Below are 9,747 nucleotides of genomic sequence, written 5' to 3' on the forward strand. Positions count from 1 at the left end.
TTCTATCATTGTGCCTTTCGAATATGTCAGTAAGTCTTAAAATCAAGGAGCCCGTGTGTGGCAGGGCTGGCATTGCTGGACCGAGCAGAGTTCCAGCATGCGGAACACACTGCCTCGATGGCAGTGGTCGGCATTCCCCAAGCAGGAGTCCTGACCGAGAGCCTGACTTGATAGAGACCACCACCTTTCCATTTCTCCCCGGGCTCCTCTGCTGCAGCCGCAAGGGCGTCTTGGCTGTTCCTTGGCTGGGTCAAACCTGTCGTCCGTGGTCCAAGGCCTTTATATACTCTATGTGTTATATTTGGGCCACATGGCTCAATATATTACTTACCTTTCCTTTCTCTGCTTTTCTCTCTTTCTTTCTTTCTTCCTTCCTTCCTTCCTTTCTCTCTCTCAGATGTATTTACTTTTAGTGGAAAGATAGAATTACAGAGAACAGAAACAGAGAGAAAGATTTCCCATCTGCTGGTTCACTCCCAAAATGCCTGCAATGGCTGGAGCTGAGCCAGTTCAAAGCCAGGAGCCAGGGGCTTCTTCTAGATCTCCCAGGCACATGCAGGGTCCCAAGGCTTTGGCCATCCTCCACTGCTTTCCCAGATCATAAATAGGGAGCTGGAAGGGAAGTGGAGCAGTCAAGACATGAATCGGCTCTCATATGGGATGCCGGGGCTTGCAAACTGAGGATCTGGCCATTGGGCCATCATGCCAGTCCCCTCAGGCCCTCACTCTTGTCACTGTTCTTTGGGATCTCATTGTATGGGGAGGTCTCCCTGATCTCGCACGAAGTAGCAAGGCCACCAGCACACCCCTCCAAGCACACTGGAGAGTCTTGTTCCTGCTCTAATTTGCTTTCTTTCCCACATGACAAGTGACACCTGGTTAGTTTCCTCTTTCCCACTGAGCTGTTCCTCCACCCGGGGAAGAACATTCAGGTGTTTTATCCTAGTCTGATCCCGGAGGGCTGCAGCAGCCTCTGGCACAGGCACGGAAGGTGAGTACTTGGACGGACAGAGCATGCCACATCGCTCCGTTCTTCGGTTGCTGGTCTGTTTCTCACGAGCAAGGCCTTCTTAGAGGGCCTAGTGTCATCCTGCACCTGGGCAGCTGAGAGCCCTGCAGAGGGGCAAGTGAGACCCCAGAGCCTCGGGTAGCCAGAGCTTCGGGTTGTGCTGATGTCACAGGCCTATGGTGAGGACAGAATGATTGTATAGGTCGGGGTGGGGGGGGATGTCTGTCACTGTGCCCAGCACACACTGAACTGCCGGGGGCAGCTGCCAGCGCTGGCTGTCGGGGCTCCACATGTGGCTTCTCCTCCTCACAACACAGGTCCCTTGCTGGCGGTGTCCACCTCTGAGTGGCACGTGGTAGGGAGAATTGCCCATTGGGAAGGAGGTGGTCTGTTTAGACTCACTCCATGCAGGGAAGGGATGGGCAGGTGACTGGAGCAGGAGGGCCAGAAGCATGCGTGCCTGGGTCAAGGGGGAGGGACTGCTGGGGTTGTAACCATGGATCCCCAGCCCTGGATGGGCTTTATGCTTTATTCTGTTTGCATGAGGTAAGGAAGTGGTGGAGAATCTGAGGGTTGAAAGGGGAAGAGAGGAAAAAAACAGGAGGGGAGAGAAGGAATTCCCATCACTCCCTTAGATGACTGCAGCAGCCAGGGCATGGCCAGGCCAAAGGCAGGAACCCAGTTTGGGACTCCTGTGTGGGGGCCAGGGACCCAAGTACTTGAGCCATCACCCACTTTGCTTTCCGGGGTCTGCTCTGGCAGGAAGCTGGAGTCAGGAGCCGGAGGTGGGAACCCGGTTTCTGGTGTGGGACAGAGGCACCCCAGCTGCTATGCCAAACACCTCCCTGCCTCCCACGGCTTTCAAGGTTTATTTTGAGCAAGGGAATAGTGTGTTCACAGAGGCGTAATGATTCTTGCTATGAATGCATTTTTTCTGAAATGTGAAAGGAAGGCTGGGTCTTCAGCAGCTGTGGGAGGGATGGGGAGAGGGAGGGTCCCAGGCTCAGAAAGGGTCAGGGGGGCTTGGTGACAGGAGAGGCTGAGACCATCTGCGCATGACCAGACAGGTGTGAGAACCAGGAGTGTTGGAACAGAGTCAGTACCTGACAGCTGTGCTCTGTGCGTTCAATAGTTGTGGTCCAGGGCAGGAGACCTGCATGGGCATGAGTCACGGGACCCGGGCAGAGGTGAAGGGGAGAGATGAGCCTACAGGGTCAGAGGACACAGGAGGTACCGGTCCCTGGGGACAGGGTGGTGTTCATTTTTCCTTTTCTTTTTATAAATGGTCTAAGTGTGTGGTTTTTTTTTTTAAGATTTATTTTTACTTTTTTATTGGAAAGGCGGATATACAGAGAGGAGAGACAGAGAGGAAGATCTTCCATCCGATGCTTCACTCCCCAAGTGAGCGCAATGGCTGATGCTATGCTGATCTGGGCCGTCCTCGACTGCTTTCCCGGGCCACAGGCAGGGAGCTGGATGGGAAGCGGGGCTGCCGGGATTAGAACCGGCGCCCATATGGGGTCCCGGGTGTGCAAGGCGAGGACCTTAACCACTGTGCCACCACGCCGGGCCTGTTTTTTTGTTTTTTTGTTTTTTTTTTTTTTTAAGATTTACTTACTTATTATTTGAAAGGTGGAGTTACAGAAAGAAGGAGAGACACAGAGAGAAAGATCTTCCATCTGTTGGTTCACTCCCCAAATGGCCACAACAGCCAGAGCTGAGCTGATCCAAATTCAGGAGCCTGGAGCTTCCTCTGGGTCTCCCATGTGGGTATAAGAGCCCAAGCCTCAGGCCATCCTCCGCTGCTTTCCTAGGTCATAATTCAAGTTCTGGACCAGAAGTGAGCAACAGGGACACGAACCAGCTCTCCCAGGATAATGAGGCTTGCAAGCAGAGGATTAACTTGCCAGCCACTGTGCCAGCCCCACTATTCACTTTTTAAAGATTTATTTTAGAGGCCAACACTATAATACATCCAAAAAAAAACCTTGCCCCTGTGGTGGTGACATCCTATATGGTCACCATTCATGTTCTGGCTGCTCCACTTCTGATCCAGCTCGCTGCTAATACACCTGGGAAAGCAATGGATTATGACCCAAGTATTTAAGTCCCTACACCCATGTGGGAGACCTAGAGGAGGCTCCAGGCTCCTGGCTTCAAACCAGCTCAGCTACAAATGAATGAATGAATGAATGAATAAATAAATAAATAAATAAATAAATAAATAAATAATGCAATAAACTGGCTCAGCTTCAGCCATTTTGGCCATTTGGGGAATAAACCAGTACATTATCTCTCTCTAATTCTGCCTTTCAAATAAATCTTTTTTTTTTTTTTTTTTTTTTTTTTTTACTGGAAAGTCAGATATAGAGGAGGAGAGACAGAGAGGAAGATCTCCCATCTGATGATTCACTCCCCAAATGGCCGCAACAGCTAGAGCTGAGCCAGTCCAAAGCCAGGAGCCAGGAGCTTCTTCTGGGTCCCCCCATGCAGGTGCAGGGTCCCAAGTCTGGGCTGTCCTTAACTGCTTTCCCAGGCCGCAATCAGGGAGCTGGATGGGAAGTGGGACCACTGGGACATGAGCCAGCAACCATATGGGATATTAACACATGCAAGGTGAGGATTTTAGCCACTAGGCTACTGTGCCAGGTCCATCAAATAAATCCTTTTAAAAATCTTCTTTAAAAATACTGATTTATTTGAAAGCATGGCAGAGGGAGAGACAGAGAGAGTTCTTCCTAAGTGATTACAATAGCCAAGACTGTACTAGACCAAAGCCAGGAGCCAAGGTCTCCCACATGGGAGCAGGGCCCGTGCGTTTGGGACCGTCTTCTGCTGCTTCCTCAGGAACATTAGCAGGAAGCTGGACCAGAAGAGGCACAGCAGGGACTTGAACTTACACCCATCTGGGATGCTGGTGTCGCAGGCCCCATTCCATTATTTAAAACATGACCCTGTCACGCTTAGCAGGGTCAGGCTAGGTGGAGATGGTTGCAGACATCCACTGGAGGCTCCAGGCACCCAGGAGAGGGTGCAGGTAGGGCCCCCCACCCCAGGAGAACCCATGTGCTCTGTATTCTGGTCAGAGCCACTGCCCCCTCCCTCCCTGGGCCCGTCCTGTGGGGCTCCTGGAGCATTGGGGCCCAAGCTAGGTTGAACGTGGGAGCTTGGGGTCCCTCGGCTCAGTCACAAGTAGACAGAAGCGGAAGGACGTCCCTGCCAGTGAGGCCGGGCTGAGCAGGCTGGGCTGCACGCGGAGTTCTGCCCTCTGCCTCACCTCCACTGACCTGGCTGGCTAGATGGAGATGGGGGCCGGCCAGCGTCACACCCCCCACATTCAGGGCTCTGACGGCAGCGGGGTGGCACCCCAAGCACTTCCTCGCCTCCTTTCAGGCCCACAGCGTGGCGGCCCAGCCCACTTCCCGCTCTGTCCTTCTGTTTTGTTGGATATCAGCCAGCCCTGTTCCAGGCAGGTGCCAGGGAGGGGACAGGGGTGACAGCTCCTCTCCCTGACATGAAAACATGAGGTTGCCTGGGTGACCCCAAGATACACAACCACGGTGGGGCCCCAGCCAGCTGGGGAAAGCTTAAGGGGCTACTGGGCAGAGGGGCTGAGAGGGTCTCGGGCAGGGAGGATGTGGGGACCCAGGCAGCTCTCCCCTTAGAGCCGAACTCCTGTCCTACCTGCCACAGGGGGCCCCTGGGGAAGAGAGAACCTGTGTTTTCCAGGTCAGTGACAGGGAACAGGTGCAACAGAGACACCCCTCAACCAGGTGTCTCAGGGAGGGGCTGGTGCCACAAGCTCGGGCTGCTGCATCTGCCAGGGTGCCAATACACACAATATCTGTTGTTCCCCAGCCCCTGTCTCTCTCGCTGCTGTTCCTGGGCCCTGCTCCCGCCCCTGCCTGGCACAGGTCTCGGGCAGAGAGCCCCACCCTCCAAGGCAAGGGCTGCCCTCCGGGCCTTGGTAGCCCTGCACCCTGGGACATGCCGTGCCTCCACAGACACCGTCACCAGGACACAGGATCCGGAGCCCAAGCCTTGGCAGATGTCAACATCTTGAATCACTCTTCCCCTAGCTGCAGGGGGTACTGGGTAAGGTGTGAAACCACATTCCCACCCCTCCTTCTTCTCACTCGCCTGGGAACCCTGGGCAGGGCTGGGGAGTGCAGCCTGTGGCTGAGGCAGGACAGCCCAAAGTTTCCAGGATCCCCACGCTAGCCCCCAGGCTCTCTCCGTGTTGTGAGGACCAGGTCACTCCTTGGGAGGCCCATGGCAGCAGGTCTCCTGTACAGCATCATAGTGGAAAAGAACAGGAAGAACCCAGAGGAGTCATTGCTTCCTCCTTGCCCTCCTCCTGCCTTGTCCCCAGTTCCTGGGCTGGCTGTGGGTCCGGTTACTATCACATGAGCTGCTACGTGCACACCTCTCTGCTTCTCTCCCACAAGGAAAGCTCCCTAAAGGCCCTTCCAGGCCCTACCCTGTCCTGTGCACCTGCTGGGCTTCTGTGGTGCAGTGGGGGAGTGGGACGGATGGGAGTCGGTTCCAGCTGCTGAATCCCAATGCCAGGTGAACCTGCAGGCCTTAAACTTGTCTGCTCATCTCTGAGATGTGCATCTCCTCGTCCAGCCAGTGTTTGATCAAACACTGACGCATGCCTCACAGGGATTTCAAACAGAATCGCTGCCATGGAGGCTCACTTTCTCTAAGTTTTATTTATTTGTATTGGAAAGGCAGATCAAATTTATGGACACAGAGAGAGAGACAGAAAGATCTTCCATCTTCTGATTCATTCTCCAAATGGCTACAATGGCTGAAACTCAGCCAATCCAAAGCCAGGAGCAGCTTCTGGGTCTCCCACCTGGGTGTAGGATCCCAAGGCCTTGGGCCGTCCTCTGTTGCTTTCCCAGCAGCCAGAAGGGAAGTGGATCAGCCAGGGCATGAACCCATGTGCCATATGGGTTGCAAGGTAAGGATTTAGCCTTTGAACCACTGAACCGAGCCCAAGGGGATAATTTCTTAGAGGAGCTGCCCCATGCCTTTCTCAGAGAGTCCTCAGAGAGGACTGGGCTCAGAACCATGCCTGACACAAAGTAGGTCTGCCAAATAGCACCATCCATTGAGCATTTACTGCGACTGCTGGCTCTGTGCCCCTCTGGCCTGAAGACCTCCCACTTGAATGCACCTGCTGTGTGTCACCTGCACAGTCTCTGCATGTCAAGTACTTAGTCAAGTTCACTTACAGCTCTCCAGATCTTAAGGAAACCCCTTGCAGTTAGATTCCGGAGCCCACCTCCCAGTCCCCAGGCCATTCTGCCTCTAGGACCCAGCCTCTCAACCAGGTAATCCAGGTTGGTGGCTGAGTGGGCCGTCTTTCCCTTCTCCCTGACTGAGCTCAAAGCCCTGGTCCTGGGCCCAGAGCCTCGTGAATATTTGAGTGGTGTCTCTGTCATGGCCTGTTCCCTGCAGCGCCTGTCTCAGGAGCTCTGGGGGCTGGCGTGTCCTCCCACTGAAACCACTCCCCCAGCAGCTGGCGGTCGGGCAGTGGATGTGAGGCAGGGTTCCTTTTCTGGAAAAGGGCCAGGGTGTGAGCTAGCCCTGAGTTCCATTTCTCAGCCAAGATCTCACACCTGCCAAGGGCTCCTTTGCCCATGCACTCGCTCTCAACCTGTGGTTCTGCCCCAGAAGGGCTGTGGGAAGCCAGAGGAAGCAAAGCAGCGGGTGAGCCGGGACTGAGCCGGGACCGAGGGCGAGTCGGCTAGGGTCTGTGCCTAGGCCACCTTCCCCGGCTGCTACGAGGTTTGCAGCTACCACAAGGCGAGGACAGCGGGGCTGTAGGAGAGAGTGGCAAGCTGCATCTGTGACGGCTCTCGTTTGAAGGCTTTATGGTCTCAGGTAGCCTCCCTGGGCCAGCAAGAGGAGGGAAGAACAGCACTCCAAGCCCACCACACCAGGTGGCAGACCCCAACATCCACATACGCTGATTGGTCTGGCCCTGCGGAAGCCCAGGCGGGGCCACACAGAGGCAGAGCTGTCCCAGGACTCGAAGACCAATCAGCTTTCAAAGGGAGTTTCTGGCCCTGCGGAAGCCCAGGCGGGGCCACACAGAGGCAGAGCTGTCCCAGGACTCGAAGACCAATCAGCTTTCAAAGGGAGTTTCCTGACATAGATTGCTGTCTTCATAGCCACGAGTCGTGTTTTATTTTTTAAGATTTATTTATTTTTATTGCAAAGTCAGATATACAGAGAGGAGGAGAGACAGAGAGGAAGATCTTCCGTCCGATGATTCACTCCTCAAGTGAGTGCAACAGCTGGAGCTACGCCGACCCGAAGCCAGGAGCCAGGAGCTTCATCAAAGGTCTCCTACATGGGTGCAGGGTCCCAAAGCTTTGGGCCATCCTCGACTGCTTTCGCAGGCCACAGGCAGGGAGTTGGATGGGATGTGGAGCTGCCAGGATTAGAACCGGTGCCCATACGGAATCCCGGCGTGTTCAAGGCGAGGACTTTAGCCACTAGGCCACCGCGCCAGGCCATTTAAATGTTAAAGAAAATGTTAAAAAGTAGATTGAAGGGACTGGTTACCCATGCTTGAAACAGAGGGGAGGGAGAGCTGGTGCTGTAGCATAGCAAGTTAAGCTGCTACCTGCCAAGCTTGCATCACATACATATGGGTGCCAGTTCGTGTCCTGGCTGATAAATTCTGACTCAGCTCTCTGTTGATAGGCCTGGGAAAGCAGTGGAGAATGGCTCAAGTCCCGAGATCTTGCACCCAAGTGGAAGATTAGAAGAAGCTCCTGCTTTGGTCTGGCCGTCCCCAGTCATTCTGGCCTTTGGGGAGTGAGCCAGTGGGTGGATGTTCTCTCTGTTCCAATATTCCCTGCCCTTGTAATGCTGCCTTTCAGATAAATAAGTTTCTGGTTTTTTAAATAAAATCAAATAATAAAGAACACGAGATTTTACCATGTCAGCATTGTTTGTGGTGGCTTAACGCTAATTCCTATTTTTAAACGGATGGAAATAAGTAAATGTTAAATAAATAAACAAAGCATTGGGTGGGCACCCCAGGCTGACTGCAGCCCTAGGGAGAATCTGCCCCATGAAGACAAGGGAGCAGGTGGGAGGCTGGAGGCCGTGACCTTGGGGTGGCTCACCGCCTGGTCTTCCAGCTCCCAGGCCGTGACATGTGGGTGCAGCTCCTGGGAGATTGCCTGGCCTGCCTTCTTTGCTTACCAGGTCTGTTAGCTTGGGCTCTTGGAATGGCAGCGTTTTGGCAGGTGCAGCTGAAGGAGCTTCAAGCGCAGGCATGGCTCAAGTTCCCCCTCATGGAGCCACAGCCTGAACCTCCAACCTCGTCCAGTTTCCCACCTGACTCCCTGGGAAGGGGTTTCAGGCAGGAACTTGAGGCTGCAGTCACCTCTCTTCCAGCAGTTCTGTGGAGCTGATGCTCACCTCTGGGGCCACAGAGCTGCTTCTAGCTCTAACTTCTGTGTAAGTCGTACCAATGTCCAGATCTGTCACCTGGACCAGGGCTATCTTGCGGTGGTAGCCACAAGCCACGTGTGCCTTTAACATTTGCTAAGTTCAAGGTGAGACTCCATGATGTTCCCAAGGCAGAGGCCCCCTGGGTTTCAAAAATCCTGGAGAAGTGAGGACAGAATATCCTTATTTGCTATTTTTCCATCAATATCATATGGAAGTACTAATATTTTAGGTAGATTGAGTTAAATAAGCTACTAAAGTTGATTTTGCTTATTGTTTATACTTTCTTCTCATGACTGTTAAAACCATTTAAAGAGCCCAGCACAGTAGCCTAGTGGCTAAGGTCCTTTCCTTGCATGTCTTGGGGTCTCATATGGGTGCTGTTTCGTATCTTGGCTGCTCCACTTCTCATCCAGCTCCCTGCCTGTTTCCTGGGAAAGCAGTCGAGGACAGCCCAAAGCCTTGGGACCCTGCACCCATGTGGGAGACCTGGATGAAGCTCCTGGCTCCTGGCTTCGGATTGGCTCAGCTCTGGCCATTGTAGCCACTTGGGGACTGAACCAGCGAATGCAGGATCTTTCTCTTTTTTTCTCTCCTGCTCTCTGTAAATCTGCCTTTTCAATAAAAATAAAGAAACATTAAAAAATATTTACATTCCACTGGAGGGGCAGGTGTTACAGCACAGTGAATGTAGGCTGCCATGTGGACTGCCTGAATTCCCTATCAGGGTGCTGGTTGAAGTTCCTGCACCAATTGTTTTGACCAAACTTCCTGCTAATGTGCTGCCTCGGAGATAGCAGATGATGGTTCAAGTGCTTGGCTCCTTGCCACCCACATGGGAAACCTGGATGGAGTTCTTGGTGCCGGCTTTGGCTTTGGCCTAGCTCTGGCTGTTGTATTTGGGGAATGAACCATGGATGAAGGCTTGCCTTCTTTCTCCTCCTCTTCCTTATTTCTCTCTCTCTCTCCCTCCTTCTCTCCTTCTCGCTCCCACACCCCCTCTCCATTGCTCTGCCTTTCAAGGAAATGAAAAAAATATAAGTAAAGATTTGAACCCCATCTGAGACTCACAGCCGTGTCTTGTGTGTGCGTTCATCTGGACTGACCCCTTCCCCAAGTCCTGCTTTCCCAGGGAGTTCTTCTGGCATGGCAAGGGACCATGAAGTCACGGGACAGGAGCATCCTGGCTGGGCTGGGCTAGGGAGGGATGTCAGGGTGCAAGATCAGCCTTACAAAATCCCGAGAAGAGCTGGTTCTCT

The sequence above is a fragment of the Ochotona curzoniae genome, unplaced genomic scaffold, assembly GCF_017591425.1.
Source record: "Ochotona curzoniae isolate NIBS_2020 unplaced genomic scaffold, NIBS_Ocur_1.0 contig_1014, whole genome shotgun sequence".
Taxonomy (NCBI): domain Eukaryota; kingdom Metazoa; phylum Chordata; class Mammalia; order Lagomorpha; family Ochotonidae; genus Ochotona; species Ochotona curzoniae.